The sequence below is a fragment of the Lagenorhynchus albirostris genome, chromosome 4 (genome assembly GCF_949774975.1).
Source record: "Lagenorhynchus albirostris chromosome 4, mLagAlb1.1, whole genome shotgun sequence".
Lineage (NCBI taxonomy): Eukaryota > Metazoa > Chordata > Mammalia > Artiodactyla > Delphinidae > Lagenorhynchus > Lagenorhynchus albirostris.
In genome coordinates this window covers 10,486,203-10,511,314 of record NC_083098.1, presented here as the reverse complement: position 1 = coordinate 10,511,314, position 25,112 = coordinate 10,486,203, and the positions used below count along the sequence as shown (strand labels likewise).

Here is a 25,112-nt window from a genome sequence, read left to right as displayed (position 1 = left end):
GAAAATTCAAGGAATTAAAAGATATCTAGTACAGACGAAGTATAAAACACAAAGGGACAGAATGGCACTTGACAATGCTGTACAATAAGTCCTATCACTTGGGCTTCTTATCACTTGGGCTTCTTAGACTTTATCTTAAGGACAAAGGGAATGAAGGTGTTTAAAGACAAGGGTTTTTTGTTTTGTATGGATATGACATAATATTTACATAAAGTTGGAAGAATGATTGGGGAAATAAGGGGAGGAGATAGAGTAGTAAGACAGGAAGTGAGGATACCAATTAGGAGGCTATTATCATATTAGAGAAAATAGGTAACAGTATTTTACCTAAATTGCTAGTAGTGGAACTGAATTACAGATTTTGTCCCAAGCCCTCTGGAAAAATGCTCAACTACTGTCTGAAATAATTTTTATCAAGGTATTAATGCACACAATTTTAAAATGCATAATTGCAAATCAATTCAATGTGGTTTAATAAAGAATTTTCAAAAGTCAATTAAGAACCTTTAAGCCTGTCTCTAAGGGATCAGGAATCTTGAGGAATGCAAGGTTCCGTCTGGTTAAACATGGTATCCCACATGAAGTTCCCTGACTTCAATGCAGATTGTTCCCTCCCCAAACATGAGACAGAATATAGGAAAAATATGTAATTTCTGGGGTGCTGGTTTTGGGAATGATGGATTTGGTTTTCTAATTTGTTTGTGTGTTGGTTTGGTTTAGTTTTCTACAAGAATGCATTTCCAATAATGTATTGGCATTTAATGGAGAACTTGAATACAATAAATTTTGCTGCTTGGATACTTTTATAGCAAGGTTTACTTGCAATCATCCAACGAGAGATACATCTATCCATGCACTCATGCACATCCTACTTCCAAATTAATCTTCTCAATATATTTTTCAAAATCTCGAATTGTGTTTCTTTCTATTTAGGGACTTATGAATACATAGATACAGTATAAATCTTCTCCCTATCATAGTCTTCCAATTGCCAGTGTCTGTAAAATACACATTCAACATATTAACTTTTGTTAGACCTGAATTTTCTACTTCCTACAGTAGTAACTTTAAGCAGCATAGTGTTCAAGACAGTATAATTTGAGTTATACCATTATCAGGCAAAAACAGTGTTTATATTTTAAAGAGAACTACATGAAAAAAGTCTAATAAATGTATTCAATCATGAGGCAGTGAATTGTCTTCTTTTTCCCCCCAATATATTAAACCAAAAGAGTATGGAATATTTAGAGGAAAGAAGAGCTATTACTAAAAGAAGCAGCTAACATTTATTTTGTTTTAATTGTACATAAGGAACTCTGGATAAATTATCTCATTTAACCCTTACAATAACCCTGAATTAGGAACTTATGTTTTGTGATCAAGTGTTGAGAAACCAATGTTTTAAATGTGTTAATAATGCACTCAATCTACCAGAACTATCCTGTAACAGTATTAGGTCTCTTTGGCTCCAATGTCTAGATATTCCAGTATGATGATATATTGTCTCTTTCATAAAAAATTCACAATATGCCAAGCATTCCTAGTTGTTTTAAGCACATTTAATTTAGTTAGTACAATAATTCTGCTGGACAGATATGGTAGATATTAGTATCTATATTGTACAGATTTAAAAATCCCTGAAACTCAGAGACGTTTAAATAAATCTTCTAATGTCACAAGTTAAGTAGTGGACAGAGATAAGTAATAGAGTTTCCATTTGAACCTATACATTTTGACACCAAAGTACACTGTTTTGGTTTCAAATTATCCAAGATAAATAACAGAAATGGTGACAAATTATCAGGAGAAAACTAAGCGAGGGAGGGGTAATAGAAAGTGCTGGATGTGAAGTCTTAGAGTCCAGCAGGTTATGTGTAGAGGCATTTTTTAAGTTGTCTTTCATAACAGAGATTTGTTGATTAATTAATATATTCTTTTCTTTCTTTTTCAAAAATTACTTTTTGAGTGCCTACCCTGTGCCAGACACTGGGTACATAATGTTGAAAGAAACAAGCTTCCAGCTGAGAAATGAGAAAACTCAGTTAACTAAGGCTTACTAGGGGTGGCAGGATGGAGAATAGTAAGGAATAGAAATGTATAGAGATAGTAAGGAATAGAAATGTATTAGAGAGTTACAGAATTTAAAAATTTTGTCATTTACTAGCTATCTGACCTTTCTCAAATTCCTTAGTATCTTGGCACTTCAGTTTCCTCATATGAAATATGAGGGAAATATTAGTGCTTAATTTATGTGGTTGCTGTAGGCATTAAAATGAGTGACTAAGACTAATTTGTGTCAATATATGTAAATCACTTAGAAGGGGTGCCTGCCTTGCAAGCACTCAATAAATATTAGTTATTTACCATTACATAAATGTTGGATGTTATGACGATGTCATGTTTCCTATTAATATTAAAGCACATCACCAAAGTTTATTCAATGTATAGTTAACTCTTAATATGTACCATTAATTAGACCTACTAATTGGACCAAGACTTTTTCAAACAGGGATTTCTGTTCACAACAAGGTCAGCTGTAGCTCTGAAAATTTTCCTAAAGCTCTTATTTAATTTTCTATTACCTTTGAGATAACTTTCCAAAAATTTACTTCTCTTAGTGAGACTTACATGCAACATTCTTCTATTCAGCAGCATGTTTCTCTGTCTCTCAAAAACTACACGGAGATCCTCGGCTACGCCAATAAAATGTCAGAGAAATATTAAGGGCTTATAACACCTTGATGCTATAAAATGTACCACCTTGATTTCAGAAGAACTGAACTGGAATTAAAAAGGGAAATTGTTGACCTACCAGAGGGCAGAGAACAGAAGCAAAAAGAACTACAGTCCTGCAGCCTGTGGAACAAAAACCACATTCACAGAAAGACAGACAAGATGAAAAGGCAGAGGGCTATGTACCAGATGAAGTAACAAGATAAAACCCCAGAAAAACAACTAAATAAAATGGAGATAGGCAATCTTCCAGAAAAAGAATTCAGAATAATGATTGTGAAGATGATACAGGACCTCGGAAAAAGTATGGAGGAAAAGATCAATAAGATGAAAGAAATGCTTAAGAAACATCTAGAAGAATTATAAAACAAACAGAGATAAACAGTACAATAACTGAAATGAAAATTACACTAGAAGGAATCAATAGCAGAATAACTGAGGCAGAAGAACAGATAAGTGACCTGGAAGACAGAATAGTGGAATTCACTGCAGCGGAACAAAATAAAGAAAAGGAATGAAAATAAATGAAGACAGCCTAAGAGACCTCTGGGACAACATTAAACACAACAACATTCACATTATAGGGGTCCCAGGGGAAGAGAGAGAGAAAGGACCCGAGAAATTATTTGAAGAGATTACAGTCGAAAACTTCCCTAAAATGGGAAAGGAAATAGCCACCCAAGTCCAGGAAGCGCACCAAGTCCCATACAGGATAAACCCAAGGAGAAATACGCCGAGACACATAATAATCAAATTGGCAAAAATTAAAGACAAAGAAAAATTTTTGAAAGCAGCATGGGAAAAATGACAAATAACATACAAGGGAACTCCCATAAGGTTAACAGCTGATTTCTCAGCAGAAACTGTACAAGCCAAAAGGGAATGACATGATATACTTAAAGTGATGAAAGGGAAGAACCTACAACCACGATTACTCTACCCAGCAAGGATCTCATTCAGATTCGATGGAGAAATCAAAAGCTTTACAGACAAGCAAAAGCTAAGAGAATTCAACACCACCAAACCAGCTCTACAACAAATGCTAAAGGAACTTCTCTGAGTGGGAAACACAAGAGAAGAAAAGGACCTAGAAAAGCAAACCCAAAACAATTAAGAAAATGGTCATAGGAACATACATATCGGTAATTACCTTATACGTGAATGGATTAAATGCTCCAACCAAAAGACATAGGCTTGCTGAATGGATACAAAAACAAGACCCATATATATGCTGCCTACAAGAGACCCACTTCAGACCCAGGGACACATACAGACTGAAAGTGAGGGGATGGAAAAAGATATTCCATGCAAATGGAAATCAAAAGAAAGCTGGAGTAGCAATACTCATATCAGATAAAATAGGCTTTAAAATAAAGAATGTTACAAGAGACAAGGAAGGACACTATGGAATGATCAGGGGATCAATCCAAGAAGATATAACAATTATAAATATATATGCACCCAACACAGGAGCACCTCAATACATAAGGCAACTGCTAACAGCTATAAAAGAGGAAATCAACAGTAATGCAATAACAGTGCAGGACTTTAACACCTCACTTACACCAATGGACAGATCATCCAAACAGAAAATTAATAAGGAAACACAAGCTTTAAATGACACAATAGACCAGATAGATTTAATTGATATTTATAGGACATTCCATCCAAAAACAGCAGATTACACTTTCTTCTCAAGAGCGCACAGAACATTCTCCAGGATAGATCACATCTTGGGTCACATATCAAGCCTCAGTAAATTTAAGAAAATTGAAATCATATCATGCATCTTTTCTGACCACATCGCTATGAGATTAGAAATGAATTATAGGGAAAAATACATAAATTACAAACACATGGAGGCTAAACAATACATTACTAAATAAGAGATCACTGAAGAAATCAAAGAGGAAATCAAAAAATACCTACAGACAAATGACAATGAAAACATGACGATCCAAACCTATGGGATGCAGCAAAAGCAGTTCTAAGAGGGAAGTTTATAGCTATACAAGCCTACCTAAAGAAACAAGAAAAACCTCAAATAAACAATCTAATGTTACACCTAAAGGAACTAGAGAAAGAAGAACAAACAAAACCCAAAGTTAGCAGAAGGAAAGCAATCATAAAGATCAGAGCAGAAATAAATGAAATAGAAACAGAAAACAATAGCAAAGATCAATAAAACTAAAAGCTGGTTCTTTGAGAAGATAAACAATATTGATAAACCATTAGCCAGACTCATCAAGAAAAAGAGGGAGAGGACTCAAATCAATAAAATTAGAAAGGAAAAAGGAGAAGTTACAACAGACACGGCAGAAATACCAAGCATCCTAAGAGACTACTACAAGCAACTCTATGCCAATAAAATGGACAACCTGGAAAAATGGACAAATTCTTAGAAAGGTGTAACCTTCCAAGAGAGATCCAGGAAGAAATAGAAAATATGAACAGACCAATCACAAGCACTGAAATTGAAACTGTGATTAAAATCTTCCAACAAACAAAAGTCCAGGACCAGATGGCTTCACCAGTGAATTGTATCAAACATTCAGAGAAGAGCTAACACCCATCCTTCTCAAACTCTTCCAAAAAATTGCAGAGGAAGGAACACTCCCAAACTCATTCTATGAGGCCACCATCACCGTGATACCAAAACCAGACAAAGATAGTACAAGAAAAGAAAATTACAGACCAATAGCACTGATGAATATAGATGCAAAACTCCTCAACCAAATACTAGCAAACAGAATCCAACAACACATTAAAAGGATCATACACCATGATCAAGAGGAATTTATCCCAGAGATGCAAGGATTCTTCAATATATGCGAATCAATCAATGTGATACACCATATTAACAAACTGAAGGAGAAAAACCATATGATCATCTCAATAGATGCAGAAAAAGCTTTTGACAAAATTCAAAAGCTTTTATTTATGATAAAAACTCTCAAAAAAGTGGGCATAGAGGGAACCTACTTCAACATAATAAAGGCCATATATAACAAACCCACAGCAAACATCATTCTCAATGGTGAAAAACTGAAAGCATTTCCTCTAAGATCAGGAATAAGACAAGGATGCCCACTCTCACCACTATTATTCAACATAGTTTTGGAAGTACTAGCCACGGCAATCAGAGAAGAAAAAGATATAAAAGGAATACAAATTAGAAAAGAAGAAGTAAAGCTGTCACTGTTTGCAGATAACATGATACTATACATAGAGAATCCTAAAGATGCCACCAGAAAACTACTAGAGCTAATCAATGAATTTGGTAAAGTTTCAGGATACAAAATTAATGCACAGAAGTCTCTTGCATTCCTATACATTAATGATGAAAAATCTGAAAGTGAAATTAAGGAAACACTCCCATTTACCACTGCAACAAAAAGAATAAAATACCTAGGAATACCTAGCTAAGGAAACAAAAGACCTGTATGCAGAAAACCATAAGACACTGATGAAAGAAATTAAAGATGATACCAACAGATGGAGAGATATACCATGTTCTTCGATTGGAAGAATCAATATTGTCAAAATGACCATACTACCCAAAGCAATTTACAGATTCAATGAAATCCCTATCAAATTATCAATGGCATTTTTTACAGAACTAGAACAAAAAAATCTTAAAACTTGTATGGAGACACAAAAGACCCTGAATAGCCAAAGTAGTCTTGAGGAAAAAAAACAGTGCTAGAGGAATCAGACTCCCTGACTTCAGACTATACTACAAAGCTACAGTAATCAAGACAATATGGTACTGCACACAAACACAAATATAGATCAATGAACAGGATAGAAAGCCCAAAGATAAACCCACAACATATGGTCAACTAATCTATGACAAAGGAGTCAAGGATATACAGTGGAGAAAAGACAGTCTCTTCAATAAGTGGTGCTGGGAAAACTGGACAGCTACAAGTAAAAGAATGAATTTAGAACACTCCCTAACACCAAACACAAAAATAAACTCAAAATGGATTAGAGACCTAAATGTAAGACCAGGCACTATAAAACTCTTAGAGGAAAACATAGGCAGAACACTCTATGACATAAATCACAGCAAGATATTTTTTGATCCACGTCCTAGAGTAAGGGAAATAAAAACAAAAGTAAACAAATGGGACCTAATGAAACTTCAAAGCTTTTGCACAGCAAAGGAAACCATAAACAAGACGAAAAGACAAGCCTCAGAATGGGAGAAAATATTTGCAAATGAATCATCAGACAATGGATTAATCTCTAAAATATAGGGCTTCCCTGGTGGCGCAGTGGTTGAGAGTCCGTCTGCCGATGCAGGGGACACAGGTTCGTGCCCCGGTCCGGGAAGATCCCACATGCCGCAGAGCGGCTAGGCCCGTGAGCCATGGCCGCTGAGCCTGCACGTCCAGAGCCTGTGCTCCGCAATGGGAGAGGCCACAACAGTGAGAGTCCCACGTACTGAAAATAAATAAATAAATAAATAAAATATATAAGCAGCTCTATATTAAAAAAACAAACAACCCAATCCATAAGTGGGCAGAAGATCTAAATAGACATTTCTCCAAAGAAGACATACAGATGGCCAAGAAGCACATGAAAAGCTGCTCAACATCACTAATTATTAGAGAAATGCAAATGAAAACTACAATGAGGTATCACCTCACACCAGTTAGAATGGGCATCATCAGAAAATCTACAAACAACAAATGCTGGAGAGGGTGTGGAGAAAAGGGAACCCTCCTGCACTGTTGGTGGGAATGTAAATTGATACAGCCACCATGGAGAACAGTATGGAGGTTCCTCAAAAAACTAAAAATAGAACTACCATACAACCCAGAAATCCCACTACTGGGCATATACCCAGAGAAAACCATAATTCAAAAAGACGCATGCACACCAATGTTCATTGCAGCACTATTTACAATAGCCTGGACATGGAAGCAACCTAAATGCCCATCAACAGACAAATGGATAAAGAAGAGGTGGTACATATATACAACGGAATATTACTCAGCCATAAAAAGGAACGAAATTGGGTCATTTGTAGAGACGTGGATGCATCCAGAGACTGTCATACAGAGTGAAGTAAGTCAGAAAGAGAAGAACAAATTTTGTATAATATAAATGCATATATGTGGAACCTAGAAAATGGTACAGATGAACCAGTTTGCAGGGCAGAAATAGACACAGAAGTAGAGAACAAACGTATGGACACCAAGGGGGGAAAGCAGCTGTGTGTGTGTGGGGGGGTTGGGATTGACATGTATACACAGATATGTATAAAACTGATGACTAATAAGAAAATAAATAAATAAACATTAAAAAAAAATCTAAACCCTTCTTGTAAGTAGAATATGAAGTATTTAACACACTGATCCTAGCCTCATCTCTATTAAACCTGTATTGTGTATCAGTCAAAATCAAAGCTGTGTTGTTAGAATAAAAGGCCTTAAAAACAAAAAAACAAAAAAAAAGGGAAATCGTTCTACTTCTACAGTATTTTTGATTGTCATAGTAAAAATTTACTTAAAACACCAAACTTACTATCAGTAGCACTTTTGCCAGTTTGGAGTACACTGCTCTTGCCTAACTCCCACATTTTACTCTTGAAAATATTGAATTACATGCTGGGTAAATTACTTTCTCAAGACCATACAGCTAGATAAAAAAGCAACCTGTACCAAACGCCTGTCCCCTAACTGCTGTTCACAGCACAGAACCAAGTCATCCTCACATAAAACAGCAACTGGCCACCAGAGTTATAGCTGATCCCAGATTGAGAGACATTTTACTCAGGTTTACTAACCTTCTACCTACCAAAGCTGTCAGACTTTTAAATTCTGTTTTGCAAACGAAAATACTCTGCACAGAATATCTAACCTCTTATTTTCTAAAGAACTATGAAATATTAGCTAAAAATTCATGAATGTAAATAACAATTTTGAATATGTTAATGCCATACATTAAAATGTGCCTATTTTCAGTTAACCTGTTACAATCCTTCTGTATTAATTTTGAAATCTATGTTATTTCTAGTTTAAATTCTTTTTTTTTTTTTTTTTTTTTTAGGTACGTGGGCCTCTCACTGCTGTGGCTTCTCCCATTGTGGATCACATGGGCCCAGCCGCTCCGCAGCATGTGGGATCTTCCCGGACCAGGAAACGAACCCGTGTCCCCTGCATCGGCAGGCGGACTCTCAACCACTGCGCCACCAGGGAAGCTCTAGTTTAAATTCTTAAGGGAGAAATCCATATGTGTGTCATAGCAGTAATGAGTTTTAAGAATGAAAAGAGCTACATTTTTAAAACATTAACTTATAATGAAGATAGAATAAACCCCACCAAATATCTTTTCGTACTATTAACATTTGTAGTTCAGAAATTGTCTCACCATGTGCTACATTTAACAACCTTATCTCTTTGACAGTAAAATTATCTCTAAAACAATAGTTCTACATTGCCAAACTATCTGTAACTGAATGGAATAATAATTCTTATGATGTTTCATCAGGCATCTTTGGAAAAGAGTTAACAAAAAATAATTATTATTATGTTTTGACATATTGAGCAGGATACTTTAGCACTCTCTGGAGTGAAAACAGGCTGTGTTTTTATCACTTGATCTCAAGTACTCAATTCATCATTCTTATATGATCTCCAGGAGGATATGTGGAGTGGGTTCATTCAGTTTTAGTTTTCAAGGTGCTGAAGAGTCATTATCATACAATGACTCATTTTTCCTTGTTAAATCCATTATAGGAGAACTCAAATAGAAAATGATCTTGTCAATAAGTAATCTGGGCAGAGTTTAGAAGATATACATTTCATTTAAAACATTGATCAGTGATTTGTGAGTTTTTTAGCTTAAATCCACAAAGCCTAGTCATCCATTTTTAAGGCTCAGAATTTTATTCTTACATACAAGCCTATCAATGAACTTTTTGGATAGGAGTGGGTGAGATTAATAAGCTTGTTATAAATCATTAGAAAGTGGTATGTGGATGACTGCCTACTTTAATTAGTTTTATTACTGTAGAAAATTGTTTCATATGCCAAGTTCATCACCAAGCACGCCTGGAAAACATTAGAGCAGTAATCAGACTTGATATGAGGTACCTTTCATTAGGCAGTATGGCTAACAGCACTTATAATGTTAATGTAGTAAAAAGATGGACATGACAGCATTTAGCAAAAAGGAGTATATCAGATCAGCTATTTTTGTGAAGCAAAGTGCAAAGTATAGTACTTCAAAATACTGTTGTGGCATACAGGGTATTAGATTCATAATTATGGCAAAACGTTTAAGTATCTCAAGTTCATCTAATAAATCTCAATGCAATTTTTCTATGACTCATACATTATCATGAAAACGTTAGTAACCAGATCTTCTAACAAAGTAATACTTCAAATGATGGTTTTTAACCATTACCACCCCAAGGAATAATACACCTATAACTTTGATCAGATAGAAAACTCAAGTCACAATGTGAAGGAACAAATCCAAATATAAAGCATTATTTCAGATTAGAGGTAAATGAAAAATTATGAATGTACTCCATTGGAACTGACTGGCCTCTTTTGGTTAGTTCTGAGTAATAAAAATATTTCTTTTTAAAATGTTCTTAATACTTTTTTTACCTGAGGTCCAAATTAACCTTAGAATCATTTAATATTTAAGATTTTGGCCTCATATAAATATTAGAAGTTAAACCTCATGAACTAACTAGAAAATAAAGACGAAACTATGTACCCCTATACTCTCTCACTCTGAAGACAGTCATATCATTCATAATTTGCCAAATTTTATTTTACCATATCTTGTTAAGTAGTGTTTAAGAAGCATAGTCCTCATGTCACTGATCAAGAGATGAATGTTATTAAGTTTTTACATATATCGATAGCATGTTGAAGTTTCTGACCACCCAATCTAATGTTTACCTTTTTTAAAAAAAAAAACAACTTTATTTATTTACTTGGCTGTGTCAGGTCTTAGTTGCGGCATGCGGCATCTTTAGTTGCAGCATGCGGGCTCTTAGTTGCGGCATGTGGGATCTAGTTCCCTGACCAGGGATTGAACCCGGGCCCCCTGCATTGGAAGCGTGGAGTCTTAACCACTGGACCACCAGGGAAGTCCCTAACATTTACCTTTAAGAGTACATTCTCTCAATATTTAGAATTATTCCTTTAATTACGTGAGCTATACACTCAAGACGTTCTAATTTCTCTTTTGCTGTTACAGAAATAATGCGAGTGTAATTTCAGGTGGAGAACTGCAATTTCTGGCTTCTCCTCTAATGTATTTTGTTTTCACTGGAAATGTTCTAATTACAAAGCATAACAGTTCAATAAGCTATCATTACATAACAAATGCAGAAAATACCAGCAACTGTTTTTCCATTCAATGTAGATATCACCTAGGTTGAATAAAATCTAACTTTAAAAATATTAGGAATAAGGTGGAAAAGCATTTAACCATGTCCTGTTCTTGAGTAATCTTATTAAAACAACAACAAACAAACCTAACCATCATCACTAACAGTAAGAGACACAACAAAGTACCCCAGTTCCAAACCCCACAAGTATTTTTAGTGTCCTAAGGAAAGTTGCTTGCCTAAGGTTTATTAGTAGCTTTCAAAATTGCATTGTAAATATTCTGATTTCCTATCTTACAACACAGTGATTCAGCATACAAGTAAACCATCAATTACTTTTATTAAAGGCAGAAAGCATCGTAAAATTCAGCTATGCATATGCTTAAAATGAAAATAAAGGCAATCGGTAGTATTAAAATGTTTGCCTATTTTGTATTCATTTCAAAAAATTACTCTTTTGGGGTTATACTTCATTTTGTTTGCAATACAGATTATTGATTAGTGAGTAAAAGAAGATATAAAAACTTGGGAGGAAAAATAACGTTTTTCCTCTTGTGTCATAAAAAGAAAGGTCTTCACAAGGCAAGACACTAGATAAAATCATTTTTTAACACAATAAGAAAAGCCTACTTTTCTTTAAGAGGAAATCAATTTAATAGACAAGTCACAGTAATTCTGCCAGGATGTTCTTGAGATTAGAGAATGATTTGAGGCTTCATTTTATCTGCTACACCACAACTCAAAAGGTTGGAAAACTACAATAACTTAAGCATAAGCATGAAAATATTTTCAAGTATGAAAACAGTCTGGTGATTGATTCATCTGCCATTAAAGAGTTGTAATTCCTAGTCAGTTTTTCACATGACACTGACATATCTGTATTTTGTTCCAGTAGTGAGTGTGAGTTATACCTGACATTTTCTGTGAGAAATTTTTGCCTATTAGCATATATAAAGCAGTCATCAATAAATAAACACATATTTTGTAAGTCTCTCACCCATCACCTATCAAAAACTGGTCTTAATTTTGATAGTGAAAAGTAACTGATATATAGTTTGCCATGTTTTCTCTCAATATTTTTATGAAACCACTGAAACTTAATTAACTAATATACTGATTCGAAAACAAAACTCTAATGATAATCTTCACTGCCCCCCTAAAATAATATTTTGAATAACAATGCTAAGAAAATCTTTAAGAAATAATGGAATGTGTTTAGAATTCAAAATTGTTACATAAATTCTTTCTTTTTCTTTTTTTTTAATTACACCACATTAGTAGCATTTTTGCTTTGAAGCTAAATGTTCTCAGAGTGAAAAATCACTGTAGAACTAAAATTTATGAGTAGAATTGTGTAATTTCTTGCCTTAGTCTTACAGTACCTGGGATTTAAACAAAGTTGAAAACTCAGGGGACTATCTAGTCAAAATTTATACTGATTATATGTTTTAGCTCCTTCCAGTTGCCAGCGGTAATGATGCCTAAGAATCACTCCATGACACCAATTTAAGTCACAGCAATGTAGAAATAGTAATAGGAAACCAGAGGATACATCACACAAAGCTGTGTGTAGAAAGAAAAGCAAGTATTATCTGCTGGGGTTCCAAGTGAAATCCAAATTCCCATTCCAGTACTGGAACCTATGAAATTGGCACAAAATTGAAAACCCTTAAATTAACCAAACCACCTCATGAGCTATGGCCCAACATAACAGATTTGGAAGTTGTTTACATTCAAAATACTACCTCACTTTTTACAAAAAAAGTCACTTTTGTTCCACTTCTTTGCTTCTTAGTGCCTCACATTTTCTAAATACAATCACTTTATCTGGCCTTTAGCACTTTATCTCTCTAGTTGGGAGGAAAAGAAAGAGTAGGATGTACAAAGAATAGATTTTGATTTCTACCAATTCAAGTATAAAATTGTAAGATGGTATAAATGGGTCAATGAAAATATATTTTCCTTTAAGACATCCATTTCTAAATAAAAAATCTGGTTATTCAATAATGTTATTTAAAGAAAAACAGATGATTAACAAATCACTAGTAAAAAAATAACATTTATTATATATAACAAATAATGTTAAAACACATTTTTATTTCTTTGGATATTTGGGTGATAAACTTAATAAATTAAACTAATAGCTTTAGAATAACATGTTTTATAAATACCATTAGAAATAAAATATGAAATTTTGTTTCTAATAAAGAGATTTTATTCTAAAGATAAGACTATTATGGACTGAATGACTCCCCGTAATTCATAAGCTTAAGTCTAACCACCAAAGTAAGTTAGATGAGGTCGTGAGGGTGGGGCCTCATAATGGAATTAGTGTCCTCCTAAAAAGAGGCAAAGAAACTAGAGTTTTCTCTCTCTTTCTCTGTCTGTCATATGAGGACAGAATAAGAAGGAGGCTACCTGCATGCCAGGAAGGGGCCCTTTGAAGGAATCAAATTTGCTGGCACCTTGATCTTGGCCTTCCCAGCCTCCAGAACTGGGAGAATAAGTATCTGTTGTTTAAGCCACCCAGTCTATGGTATTTAGTTACAGCAGCCTGAGTTGATTAAGACAAAAACCAGCAGGTGATAATTAGGAACATTTATGTAAATATTAGCAGCATGTAAGCACTTTAAGATTATAGCTATATAAAAGGCTAAATAACAAATAATGCATTAAAGAGTCCATAGCTATATGTATGACAGCAAAAGCAGTCCCACAAAAGAACAATATTCTGTACGTGCAGGATAGTCATTAGGTTCTAAATAAGTTTTTAAAATATCTCTTGCCTCTAGTACGTATTTTCCTTTGAAACAAATGAAAAACATCAAAACTACTGTTTTCCTAACTTAAGTGATAGATTTCATTTGCACTATTGTTCAAATGACTTGTTCCATTCAGACTTTTAGTAAACTATTGAGCAAGAAATTTTATTTGACTCCTAAAGTTTGACTTTGTCGGTAACTCAGTTTCTTTGTCATTTGCATGTGGTTGTGCTTTTGTGAGTGTATACATGTGTGAAAGAGAAAAAGCAGCTCATGAGAAAGAAGGCAAGAATGAAGCAACTGAGTAACAGTAAGACAGGAAGTGCCAGGGAGAGATTTGGATAAGGGGGTCAGTGGAAGAAGAGAAAATGAGAGGAAGAAAAAGGAAGACGGTGATTGGTACAGTAGACGGTAACCTCTGTATACACCAAAGGATAACAAATAAATAACAGATAATACAAGGAAGATAATTTGCTTTGGGCTTTTTTCCTAACATTTGAGGATAACGTTAACATATTGCAAATCTTGTTTAATAACTCATTCTTTGATATATATGTTACTGAAATATTAATCTAAACGACATATGACCCAGTCTAAAAATGGTAATCCTTATATGCCCTAATTTTTCCTTTTGTGACTGCAAGTTTTTGACCTTCCACTCACATGTGTAGTACCAAACATATATTGAGTGTGGTATTAATCATCTGTACGTGTGTAAAAAATTAAATAGAACAAATATTTATTATCTCATTCAGTTTCTGTGAGTTAGGAATCTGGGTGTGGTTTAGCTGGGTGTTGGGCTGAAGGTCTCTCGAGGTTGTAATCAAGAGATAAGTCAGGGCTGCAGTCTTCTTGAATACAGATGAACTCGAGCTAAAGCATCCTCTTCCAAGCTCACTAACGTGTGTGTCTATAGGGCTGCCTCATATCACGGGATCTTCCCGAGGGCAAGTGGTCCAAGCAAGAGAGAGTAAGTTAGAATGACCAAGAAAGACAGCCTAGATATGAATGATCTAATATATAACTTTGGAAAAATTATATTTTTCTCAGCAATCTACTTAATAACACACACAAAGATATTCACAAAAAAGTAGCCTTTTGAGTTCACTGTTAGGACAACCATTTGGTTTAGTTTAGCATCAGCAAACTGGAACTCAACTGATTTCTAGGGAGAAAAAGAGATCACAGATAATTTTCAAAGCAGAAGAACTAACTGTTTAAACCTATAATATTATTTCAATCATCAAAGAAATGGCAAATCCAAAGTTCAAATACAATCATGTTATGATGCCTTCACTTTACAAAAAAAATGTTCTATATTTTGCATTTTGCCTCTTTTAGAATTGTGAAGAGTTGCACTATTGCTAAATTATTTTCAGATTAGTTTACTGTACCTTAAAACAACAACAACAACAAAAACTATAGGAACACAGAAAAGCAGAACAATGAATCTGTTACACTGCACATTTCTTTAACTGTCCTCTTATGGAATCACTCCAGGAGGCTCTGCCAGGCAAATATTGTGAATGTTAAGATAATGACTATCATACACATAATTTGACATTTGAATGATGCACAGAGCATCTGTGATGTAGCTGGGTACCATTCTCTAGTCAGATAAATGGCGTTCAACTCGCTCTGCAGTACAATCACATTCAACAGGTAATTCATCTTAAGTTGAACTGAGTGTTAAAGTAGTGATGAATTGCTCTGGATCTCCTAAACCACAGAGTATAGAACACATCTCATATGAGCTCTAGTGCACAAAACTTAACAGTCCTTAGATCTCATAAATGTTTAATATCTTTAACTGTCTCTAATTCTGTATCTATGGAGAGAAAATAAATATGAGTTACTGTCAGAATTTATGAACACAGAGAAAGACTCCAGAAAAAAAAAATTAAACTCCATTAATGTGTGCATATGTGTATAAAATTTAATTTTAATACCAGATGGCATTTGTCACATAAGGACAAGGTCCTTTTGATTATGATTTACTTCAAATTCTTTGTATACAATTTATTACAAATAGGTAATATATACAAATAAAATCAATTAATTTCTGTTTAAGTGTTAAGATATTTTACTTCTCTCTACTTAGTTGTACCTGGTGTTGGTTAATATACACAATCCTGAAAATCTGATTTATAAATAAAACTTTTGCATAAAGAACATTTTACATGAATTGGGGAAACTGTGTGTTCAATTGCCCCTTGAACAACATGAGTTTGAACTGTACAGGTCCACTTATAAGGTGATATTTTTCAATAGTAATAATACAGTACTACACAATCCGCAAGGTTGGTTGACTCCACAGATGTGGAGGGCCGACTATAAATTATACTTGGATTAACCCCCGAGTTGTTCAAGAGTCAACTACATTTTCATAAAGAGAGTATCCATCTGCATTAGAAAGACTTACCTACTATGTTCACACATGGGTAGGCTGTTTAAGATTGATGCATTTCTTGTTTAGATTTTTGGCATACTGCAAGTCTCCAAATTTCAAACAATTTATGTTCTAAAAGTTTCTGTCTAGGTAAGTTTATGAAAATTTAATATATGCATTCCCTTTTCTTCCTCCAATGTTTTCAGTGATTCTGCCTACTCTTTTGGCTTCAACTGCCTCCCATTATAGGAACCCATATAGCGAACAGTCACATGAACTACTTGTACGACTTCACACAGTCTGTACTCACCTCCATGCTTCCACCATATTTCCTTCTGCTCAGAATGGCCTTTCCCTATTCTAGCACAATCTGACTTAATATTAAAAATTCAGCTCAAATATTAGCTTTCTGGGAAATATGGAATCTCTTGGTCAAAATTAGATGTGTTTACTTAAAAATCTATTTTAACCCTTAACAATCTTGCCTGTAATTGTAGTTTGTTTGTTTCTTGCCCCACTCCTCACCAGAATGCAATTTCTTAGAGGAAAGAAAGCATGGCTCAACTGACTTTGCAATCCTTACTACAGTGGAGTAACTGGAAAAGAATAAATATATTTTTAAAAGTTGTCTGAGTAAGAAAAATGGAAAGAGGGGAAGGCTCTCCTTTAAACCTCTGCATCCCAGATTCTAACAAAGAAGAGTACAGAGAATCCTAAACAAGTCTTCAGGTGTATTTCTTAATTGTCAAAGTACTGGAGTGATCCTTGGGTAAAATATCTGTATATTAGGTGTTCATAGGTCAAGCAATGTTTAAAGAAACACAATATTAGGATGTCCCTTCGGGAGTCAGGAAAGAAACTTATCTCTCACTCTGTTTAATATCTGCATACGGATGCACTGCTAATAAGTGTATTAGGATTTTATGCAGTTATTCAGAATCCTTTAAGGAGACCAAAGGCTATTTAAGAACCCATTTTTGTTAAAAACAGGTTTCCCAAAGGCCTTGTACAGTTTGTTAAATAATAAGCCAATTCAAGTTTGATGTAGAAACACCTCTGAGAACATAGGAGAGAGTTAATTAAGTGAGTTAGTGACTTGTTTGCTAAGAATTGTGTTCCTGACTGGAAAGAACCTTGGACAGAAGTATTTTACAGAGATTGTTGCAGACACAATGGGTTGCCATGATTTTTTCCTCTCATTTGAGAAAAGAAAGAAGTATAGGGCACCAAAGGAGAATGAGAACAATGAGATACTTCATAGAATAAAGAAAATTATTTTGTATTTACAAAATGATTGGTCTGTTTAGTAGGCAGTGACAAATTCATATTGGTTAACAATACAGTGTCATCATTAAAGTATTTGGAAGTGACATAGGCCAGCAGAAAAGAGAGCCTGAATTGCTACTAATATCCAAGTTATAAGTGACTTTTTAGGAAATCACGGGCTAGGGATTTTCAACTAATTTCCTTGTTGAGAAAAATAGTTTCCAAACGTGGCATAAATTAATTTTCTTCATTGTTCTTTTAAACAGCTTAATTGGTTAAGTTTTATAAGTTATTATTATAATTAATACTTTTAAAATTTTACACTTTTATTTTAATAAATACTTCACTTCTTACAGAGAAAATATTATGGCCTTGATACTCTGCTTTGCTTTCTGTTTAAATGAGGCCTGTCATTACACTCCATGCAGCCCACACCTCATGCACTGCCATCATTAGGTGACAAGTGATATCTCTGTAGGCATGAGATACCTAAGAAAAAAATAAACAGTATTTTTGGTGTGTTCCATACATGCAGCTTTATCAGTGATGCTGTCTATACTTAAAGACCAAGTGGTGGTCTTTAAGCTTCTCAAAGGCAGCTGAACAGCTTCCCAGATTAGTTCTATTTATATTTTAGTTTTTTACTAGTTGGCTATTATCAATAATTTGTTAACAATAAATCAGACAAAATATTTGTTCATTGTATTAAATGAATTAGAAATAGTATTATTGTTTACTTTGTGCCATTTTTCAAATATTAATCGACAATCTATTACTTTTATTAACTATGATAATAAATGTTGTAAAAGACCCAAAATGACAAGATAAAAATTCATATTACTGAAGAAGAGTGCACTTTTTTTGTGATAGGAAAATATAAATGATCTCATATCTCATATCTGCCCCTACTAGATGTTAATGGTAAAATCTTATTAATAGTAGCATTAATTCAAATGTGTAAAAAAGAGTGAAATTATATACACTCAGCATTCATATTGTAAGTGAATATAACATCTTAACTTGAGTGTATTTTTAAAATAATTTACTGGTTAAAATTATAGACACTTTCAACCCAAAATGGCATGTATTACTTCATTTACTCATTTATTCATTATATATCTTGTGTGTCTTATTTTAAATAGCCAATAATTATTACTTAAAGGACTACTTTATTTTTTATTCAATTTTTTCTGATTTTGAACTTCATGTGCTATTCTTTTTTTTTATTATTAATTTTTATTGGAGTATAGTTGCTTTACAATGTTGTGTTAGTTTCTGCTGTATGGCAAAGTGAATCAGCTATACATAAACACATATCCCCTCTTTTTTTTTGGACTTCCTTCCCATTTAGGTCACTACAGAGCATTGAGTAGAGTTCCCTGTGCTATACAGTAGGTTCTCATTAGTTATCTATTTTATACATAGTAGTATAAATATGTCAATCCCAATCTCCCAATTCATCCCACTCCCTTCCCCCTTTGGTATCCATGCTTTTGTTCCCTACAACGGTGTCTCTATTTCTGCTTTGCAAATAAGTTTATATGTACCATTTTTCTAGATTCCACATACAACCGATATTATACGATATTTTTCTCTTTCTGACTTACTTCACTCTGTAGGACAGTCTCTAGGTCCATCCACATCTCTGTAAATGGCACAGTTTGTTCCTTATTATGGCTTAGTAATATTCCACTGTATATATGTACCACATCTTCTTTATCCATTCTTCTATTTTTTTTTTTTTTTTTTTTGCGGTACGTGAGCCTCTCACTGCTGTGGCCTCTCCCGTTGCGGAGCACAGGCTCCGGAGCACAGGCTCAGTGGCCATGGCTCACGGGCCCAGCCACTCTGCGGCATGTGGGATCTTCCCGGACCGGGGCACGAACCCGTGTCCTCTGCATTGGCAGGTGGACTCTCAACCACTGCGCCACCAGGGAAGCCCCCATTCTTCTACTGATGGACATTTAGGTTGCTTCCATGCAAAGGACTACTTTAACTTGGTACATAAAACTAAACAAATGCATATTTATAAAGTTTCTTAGTAAAATATTTATACTTTGTGATCTTTTATAATACTAAAACATAACTTTAAAAATTCATTTCATGACAATTAAGTAGTTTTAACCATTAAAACTACTTAATACAGCTATTTTAACCATTTAAGTGTATCTTTATTTAACTCAAACTTCTTATATTTTGTAAATTTTGTGAAATCTATAAAGTTGTTCTTCACCTATTCATCATTGCTTTTTTACTAATATACACTTGTGGTATATGTGTGGTGGTGGTGAGGAGAATGTTGAAAAGAAATCTGTTTTGTGTATAAAGATATACGTTTTCTATTTCTGAATAGATATATACATACATATATACACATTTAATTCATTTATATGTATATACACATTTAATTATTTGTGTATATATATGCATACACAATTAGAATATACACATATTTATATAAGATATATAGATGTTCAGAAATGCTGACATGTACACACTGCTATATTTAAAATGGATAGCCAACAAGGACTTAACTGTATAGCACAGGGAACGCTGCTCAATATTATGTAACAACCTCAATGGAAAAGAATTTGGAAAAGGATACATGTATATGTATAACTGAATCACTTTGCTGTACACACCTGAAACTAACACAACATCGTTAATCAACTATACTACAATATAAAATAAAAAGTTGAATTAATTTTTAAAAATGCTTATGTATGGCTCATAGTTTCACTTTTCCAAGATGTTTCAGAAATCTGTGAATTCAGGTTTTCTGCTTGCCTTAAATTTAAAGGTAGTATCTGGACGTTTAGGAAAAAGCAGTCACAATTTGTGACCGTGAGATCAAGCTTACAGGAAAATTCTAATGATTCTGTGCAATCAGATTATATCACCAGTATTTTGTACATATGAAAACACTAGAATCATAGAAATTTACAAATTCTGGCACCTGCTCTTCTCTGCCCTTGAAAAATATACAGTCTACCCTATGCTCCCCCCTCACAGAAAGGCTATCCGTACAGAGTAAAACATCAGAGAACTTGCCATTCCTATAGCTGTTTCTGAGAAGTTCTTCATTTAAAAAGTTTCATTTTATCATATCAGGTGATTCTGTGATGCCAGGGGTAGGTGCAGCTTGGCCCTCAAGCTGACCTTGGCAGAAACATAGGAGAGAGTATTAATGAGGGCACTAACTTTGGCATTTTATACTAGACAGTCACTTGCCAAATCAATAAAAGTTTCTCTCAGCTGTTTGAATATCAGCCATCCAAAATGTATGTATGACAAATAGATATTAGGTATCAAAGAAGCATAGAAACGTCAGTGAACAGAAGTCCTGACATGACGGCAATTATGTGACAACAGAAGCCAACCCTAAACAGAAGTTACCGGCTAGAAACAAAGGAAAATTGAGAGAAATTAGGCAACAGTGGAGGAGCAAAAGCAGAGAAAGAAAGCAGCACAGAAAAGGAGTAAAGAGTTTGGTCGACTAATGGGGTGACTGTTGCATATCAGACCATGAGAAACACAGTGACTACTAGAGGAGGATGATTTTCCAGTTTGCCATGAGTTCTTTGCTGGAGTCACCTTACACGAGTTTGCAAGAGCTGACTGTGCTCATCTTTTCCCAGCTCCAACTTCAGTGACTTGACCTGGTAGCTTGACATTTGCCATGGTGGAGCAAGGGCACCATAGAAACTGGCAAATGCTACAGATCTGCTTCTCCTTAAAGAGCTGATTATTAACCGTTTACCAGCACACCACTGGTTCCACTTATTTTACCCCTGAGGCTATTATTTTCCTCCTTAATTCCCTGTTTTATTTATAAAATAAACTCACTTTTACTGGAGTAGCTTGAGGTTTTTTGTTTTTGTTCTTGTTTTTTTTTCTATTTCTCCAACATCCTGAAAAACCTGAATGCCATTTTCTAGTTATCCTTCCTATTCAGTGAGATTTATTGAAAGTCTATTTATTAGTTAGGCACTGTAGACAATTCTGAGATAAATAAGACATCATACCAATCATCAGATCAATAATAGTCTAATGAAGAAACATAGGGAATTACTCCAATGCACTGGCATAGGTACTATAATTGTGCTTTTATGGAGGAAAAGCACGAAAGAAAGATAAAGTCTACTACTTGGGAGGAAGTGTTGGTGTCTGAAAATATTACTCAAAAAATTTAATAGTGGATCTTTGACTTAATGATGACTAAGCTTTGGTTATACAGATAGCTTATAAGGAGGCACAAGTTGTTCTAATAGAGGAGACAGAAAAGGATTTAGGAGAAAAGGGACTGGAGGGAGCCAGTAGAATGGTGCTAAAAGATCATGGTGAAATGGGGAAAATTCAGATATCATAGTCACAAATGTCAGTAAGTTGCTTCTCCCTCCAGTTTATCCTGCCTAACCATCACCATGAGACATGAGAACTTCTCTCAGTTCACTATCTTAGTCATCTTATTATAGTACTATTGTATTATTTTCTTATTCAACACACTGCATCTTCCTCACTTTAGCATCCCTTACAGCAGGGGTCCCCAACTCCCAGCCGTGGAGTGCTACCGGTTGGTGGCCTGTTAGGAACTGGGCCGCATAGCAGGAGGTAAGTGGCAGGCCAGTGAGCGAAGCTTCGTCTGTATTTCCAGCCACTCCCCATCTCTCACGTTACCACCTGAGCTCCGCCTCCTGTCAGATCAGTGGTGGCATTAGATTCTCACAGGAGTGTGAACCCTACTGTGAACTGCACATGCGAGGGATCTAGGTGGCACGCTTCTTATGAGAATCTAATGCCTGATGATCTGAGATGGAGCTGAGGCAATGATGCTAGTGCTGGGGAGTGGCTGCAAATACAGATTATCATTAGCAGAGAGGTTTGACTGCACAGAGACCATACATAATAAATCAATTGCTTGCAGACTCATATCAAAACCCTATCAGTGAGTGGCAAGTGACGAGCTGCATCTGGTGGCAGGCTTTACAGTGGCAAGTGAGTTGATGTACTTCAATTGCACAGCTGCATCTGGTGGCAGGCTTTAACGTGGCCCGCCCATTATTCTATTTACCACTTCCTTTCCCACACTGTGCACTTGTCTCTGTCACAGTTTTGGTAAGCCCACAAGCTAACCCTAGCCAAAACGAGCAAAACACAAATGTCGCTGGCGAGCTTCTTTGGAAAGGGGGAAAGACCCAAGGATGAGAGAGCAGAAGCCTCTAAGACTGCCAACAAAAAGAAAGCTGCATTTAAAACAAAATACCAAGAGTCCTGCTTAAATTACGGGTTCATTGCAACAAGTGATTCACATTCTCCAAGCCCGCTTTGTTTAATGTGTGGTGACCGGCTATCCAACAAAGCCGTGAAACCTTCAAAACTGCTTCATCACCACATGGAGACCAAGCACCCTGCATTAAAAGACAATCCTTTGGAGTTTTTCAAAAGAAAAAAATGTGAACACGAAGAACAAAAGCAATTATTGAAGGCCACCACTTCATCAAATGTTTCTGCACTGAGAGCATCATTCTTAGTGGCTAATCGCATTGCTGAAGCTAAGAAGCCCTTTACTATTGGTGAAGAGTTGATTCTGCCTGCTGCTAAGGACAATTGTCATGAACTTTTAGGAGAGGCTGCAGTTCAAAAGGTGGCATGTGCTCCTCTTTCGGCTAGCACCGTAACTAGACGAATTGATGAAATAGCAGAGGATACTGAGGCATAACTGTTAGAATTAATCCAGGTTGACGAGTCTACCGATGTTGACAACAAGGCAACAATGCTTGTTTTTGTGCAATATGTTTTTCAGGAGGATGTGCATGAGGATATGTTATGTGCATTTTTGTTGCCAACCAACACCACAGCTGCAGAACTATTCGAGTCTTTGAATGATTTCATATCAGGAAAACCGAATTGGTCATTTTGTGTCGGTATATGCACGGACGCAGCGGCTGCCATGACTGGATGGCTTTCTGGTTTCACTACTCGGGTCAAAGAGGTCGCTTCTGAATGTGAGTCTATGCATTGTGTCATCCATAGAGAAACACTGGCTAGCCGAAAAATGTCTCCTGAACTTAACAACGTTTTGCAGGATGTGATTAAGATTATCAACCACATTAAAGTACATGCCCTTAACTCACGTCTACACAGCTCTGTGAGATGGACCCAGAGCACACACGTCTTCTCTTATACACAGAAGTGAGATGGCGTTCTAAAGGGGAATCACTGGCCAGAGTTTCTGAGTTACAAGAGCCGCTCCAGAGATTTCTTTTAGCAAACAGTCACCACTGGCAGCACATTTCAGTGACAGAGAATGGGTCGCAAAACTTGCTTACTTGTGTGATATATTCAACCTGCTCAACGAACTCAATTTGTCACTTCTGGAAAGAACGACAACTGTATTCAAGTCGATAGATAAAGTGGCTACATTCAAAGCCAAACCAGAATTATGGGGGTGACGAGTGAACATTGGGAATTTTGACATATTTCAGACATTAGCAGAGATTTTGAAAGAGACTGAGCCAGGGCCTTCTTTCTCCCAGCTGGTGCATGATCACCTATCTCAGCTTTCAAAGGAGTCTGAGCATTACTTCGCAACCACAAAAGACCCCCAAACTGGGAAGGAATGGATCCACGACCCATTTGTGAATAAGCCAGCTGAATCGACTTTGTCTGTGCTGGAAGACGATCAACTGCTTGAGATCGCAAATGACGGTGGCCTTAAAAGTACGTTTGAGACAATTTCAAATCTCCATACGTTCTGGATTAAAGCCAAGGTGGAATATCCTGAGATTGCCACAAAAGCACTAAGAAGCCTGCTTCCATTTCCAACATCCCATCTTTGTGAAGCAGGGTTTTCTGCAGTGACGGCAACCAAAACAAGATTACGGAGTAGACTGGACATAAGCAAAACACGTCGGGTGTCACTGTCTCCCGTCACCCCCAGATGGGACCATCTAGTTACAGGAAAACAAGCTCAGGGCTCCCACTGATTCTGCATTATGGTGAGCTGTAGAATTATTTCATTATGTATTACAATGTAATAATAATAGAAATAAAGTGCGCAGTAAATGTAATGCGCTTGAATCATCCCCAAACCATGCCCCCTCCCCCCACCCCCGGTCCCAGGTGCCAAAAAGGCTGGGGACGGCTGCTTTACGGGGTCTGGCACAACACTCTGGTTAGGAAGGCTGAATGCATATCTGTTGACCGGAGCAAATGACGGAAAATCATTGAGGGCATGTTGGAAAACATACTTAAAAATCATGTTTGGTTTGGCACTGAAGGGGTTCAGGACACACTACTCCCCAAAGATGGCACAGTGACACGTTAAATATTTCAAGTTGAAGAATCTGAGGAGTGGCATGTGCAGGAAGGACTTTCTGACCTTCCCTTGAAGCAGGTCATAAAACCCTCCTGTGAGAGGTGCCCTTCCTTTACCTGGGGGAAAAGAGCATCCTCTGTATCTCTGAAGACAAGAGACACAGAGAGGAATCTGAACAAACAAGCCTTGCTACAGTTCCGCCATTTTACTACACTCACCTCATACGCTTTGTCCTATCATATCTTTCCACAACTGTCCACTCTTCATCAGATCTAGCATAAA

At 35.8% G+C, this 25,112-nt stretch overlaps 1 protein-coding gene and 1 non-coding gene across 2 annotated transcripts in view; both read right to left on the bottom strand.

Moving 5' to 3' along the window:
• CCSER1 (coiled-coil serine rich protein 1) overlaps positions 1–25,112 on the bottom strand; it is a 1,250,826-nt gene that overhangs the window by 682,477 nt on the left and 543,237 nt on the right. The gene's annotated exons all lie outside the window — the stretch shown is intronic.
• TRNAW-CCA (transfer RNA tryptophan (anticodon CCA)) lies at positions 10,780–10,852 on the bottom strand. The gene has a single exon. It is a non-coding gene; the product is annotated as a tRNA-Trp (tRNA).